Raw genomic sequence first — 3,449 nt, forward strand, 5'->3', positions numbered from 1 at the left:
TCAAAATAGCCAGGATTTGAATCCTAATTCTGCCGTTTATTAGCTATGTCACCTTTCAGAAGTTACTTAACATTTATACACCTTAGTTCCCCCATCTATAAAATATGATGATACAGGTTCTCTGCTCCTCCCCGTTTGACTGACAGCCGCATCTTCTGGTGCAGTGCCAGCCACGTCCCTGAGACACGATGGTGAAGGTTGGAATGAACGGATTTGGCCGTATTGGGCGCCTGGTCACCAGGGCTGCTTTCTACTCTGGCAAAGTGGATATTGTCGCCATCAATGACCCCTTCATTGATCTCAACTACATGGTGTACATGTTCCAGTATGATTCTACCCATGGCAAATTCCATGGCACAAAGCTGAGAACGGGAAACTTGTCATCAACAGGAAGTCCATCTCCATCTTCCAGGAGCGAAATCCCGCCAACATCAAATGGGATGATGCTGGTGCTGAATATGTTGTGGAGTCCATTGGGGTCTTCATCATCATGGAGAAGGCTGGGGCTCACTTGAAGGGCAGGGCCAAGAGGGTCATCATCTCTGCTCCTTCTGCTGATGCCCCCATGTTTGTGATGGGCGTGAACCACGAGAAGTATGACGACTCCCTCAAGATTGTCAGCAATGCTTCCTGCACCACCAACTGCTTGGCTCCTCTAGCCAAAGTCATCCATGACCACTTTGGCATCATGGAGGGCCTCATGACCACCGTCCATGCCATCACTGCCACCCAGAAGACCGTGGATGGCCCCTCTGGGAAGCTATGGTGTGACGGCAAGGGGCTGCCCAGAGCATCATCCTTGCTTCCATTGGTGCCGCCAAGGCTGTGGGCAAGGTCATCCCTGAGCTGAACGGGAAGCTCACTGGCATGGCCTTCTGTGTCCCCACCTCCAATGTATCAGTTGTGGATCTGACCTGCCACCTGGAGAAAGCTGCCAAATATGATGACATCAAGAAGGTAGTGAAGCAGACATCGGAGGACCCCCTCAAGGGCATCCTGGGCTACACTGAGGACCAGGTTGTCTCCTGCGACTTCAACAGTGACACTCACTCTTTCACCTTCGACGCCGGGGCTGGCATTGCCCTCAATGGCCATTTTGTCAAGCTCATTTCCTGGTATGACAATGAATTCAGCTACAGCAACCGGCTGGTGGACCTCATGGTCCACATGGCCTCCAAGGAGTAAGAGCCTCCTGGACCACCAGCCCCAGCAAGAACAAGAGGAAGAGAGAGGCCCTCAGCTGTTGGGGAGTCCCTGCCCCAACTTAATCCCCCAACACACTGAGAATCTCCTGACCTCTAATTTACATCCTAGACCCTGAGGAAGGGGAGGGGCTTGGGGAGCCCTACCTTGTCATGTACCAGCCAAAAAAAAAAAAAAGATGATACAAGGTTTTGAGGATAAAATCAACAGGGGTGATATTTTATAAGTGGTAATACATTGGCAATGGTTGTTTTTTTTTTTTTTAAAGAATTTTTAAAATTTATTTATGAGAGATACAGAGAGAGAGAGAGAGAGAGGCAGAGACCTAGGCAGAGGGAAATGCAGGCTCCATGCAGGGAGCCCAATTGGGACTCGATCCCGGGACTCCAGGATCACGCCCTGAGCCAATGGCAGACACTCAACCACTGAGCTACCCAGGCATCCGGGCAATGGTTGTTATAAATAAATGCATGCTCCCTGGTGGGTTTCTGGGTGGTCCTGTTTTCTGGAAACACTTCAAGCAAACAGCTCCCTTATGGTAGAACCCAATTGACTGAAACATCCTGAGACTGATAAATGTTCAAGACCCATCCACTTTATTCATCCATTGAATAAATATTAACTTAAATCTAGCATGTCTCAGGCCCTATTTTAGGCACTAAGAATGCATCAGCAAAGAAAATCCATACTCTCATGGAGCTTATATTCTAGTGAGGGTAACAGACAATGAACATAATAAATAAATCACATAATGTGTTAGAAGCTGATAAATGTGAAAAATGAAGGATAGTAGGGGAAACTGGGAATATTGGGAGAGGAAGTTGTAACTTTAAATAGGGTGGTCAAGGGAGGCCTCAACTGCGATGGTGACTTTAGAGCCAAGACTTCAGGGAGTTGAGAGAGTAGGCCATGAGGTCATTTGGAAAGGACTCTGCTATGCAAAACCCATGAGGTCATGAGTGGGTCTGGAGTGTCTGAGAAACAGTGAAGAGGCCAAAGTGGCTGAATCAAAGTGAGCAAGAGTGGGGAGTAGCTGCAGATGGGGCTGGAGAATGAAGAGCCCAGGAAGCCACCAAAATAACTTTGGTTTTTGTTGTTGTTCTTGTTAATTGTGCATTTATCAAGACAAACTATTCCTTAGCCTGCATATTCATGTGATGCAGTTCAGGAACATAGGTCAGTGACAAACTTCCACAGAACTCAATCCAAATAAATTTTTAAAAAATATTTTATTCTTTTGAGATAGAACATGAGTGAGGGGCAAAGGGAGAGGGAGAAGCAGGCTCCTCACTGAGCAGGGAGTCTGACACAGGGGCTCTATTCCAGGACCCCAGGATTATAACCTGAGCTGAAGGTAGACGCTTGACCAATTGAGCCACCCAGGCACCCCAAGAAATTCTTTATATTTCAAATCACTTCATGCTCTGAAAGATGTCAGCCTTTCTCATCTCCTCAGAACCTTTTATGGAATTATAATTTCTGTAGAAATCTGTGTATGCCTTCTTTCTTGGTTCAGTGATAGCAAACTTGAAGAGTGCTATAGCCTTAGGAATAGAACAAATGTTCCAATGATACAAAGTCATAGACACCTGGCTAGAAGGCCCCACACCTGAGGTTTCACCATGGAAGCCATGGTAGCTATTCTTAACATCTGACTTTCGTTTTTACTCTGAGTGATTTGAGGAACCATTAGAAGATTTTGAGCAGAGGAGTGATTTTATTTGACTTCTGTTTTGGTTGATGGGGTAGGGGACAAGGACGAAAGCAGGAAGACCAGTTAGGAGGTTGATGTATTAACCTAGGTGAGAAATAATAGTGGTTTTTATCAGGGTGGTATTAGTTTTGGTGATGAGATTCTGAACATATTCTGAATATAGAGCAAAAGCATGGATTGGATTTGGGTGTAAAAGAAAAAGCCTCAAGGTCCAAGATTTTTGGAGTGAGCAATGGAAAAACAGAATTACTATTACATGAAGACTGCAGGTTGAACAGATTTGGGGGAGGTGTAAAATCAGGAATTCTCTTTTGGACAGTGGAATATACAAATTTGGAATTCAAGGAAGAGTTCAAGACTAGAGAGATACATTTTGGGGATTTTCAGCATATTTAAAATCATAACACTATCATGACACTGGATGAGATTGCCAAAGGAGTTAGTATAGACAAAGAAATGAAGGAGTACTGCGAAGTGAAGAGGAAGGAGGCTGAGAAGGAACAGTCAGTGAGGGAGGAGAAATCCCTGAGTG

At 45.5% G+C, this 3,449-nt stretch overlaps 1 pseudogene; it reads left to right on the top strand.

Moving 5' to 3' along the window:
- LOC144302514 (glyceraldehyde-3-phosphate dehydrogenase pseudogene) lies at window positions 1-1,429 on the top strand (annotated as a pseudogene).
- The last annotated feature ends 2,020 nt before the right edge of the window (window positions 1,430-3,449 follow it).

Source organism: Canis aureus, chromosome 31 (assembly GCF_053574225.1).
Source record: "Canis aureus isolate CA01 chromosome 31, VMU_Caureus_v.1.0, whole genome shotgun sequence".
In the NCBI taxonomy this organism is placed as follows: Eukaryota; Metazoa; Chordata; class Mammalia; order Carnivora; family Canidae; genus Canis; species Canis aureus.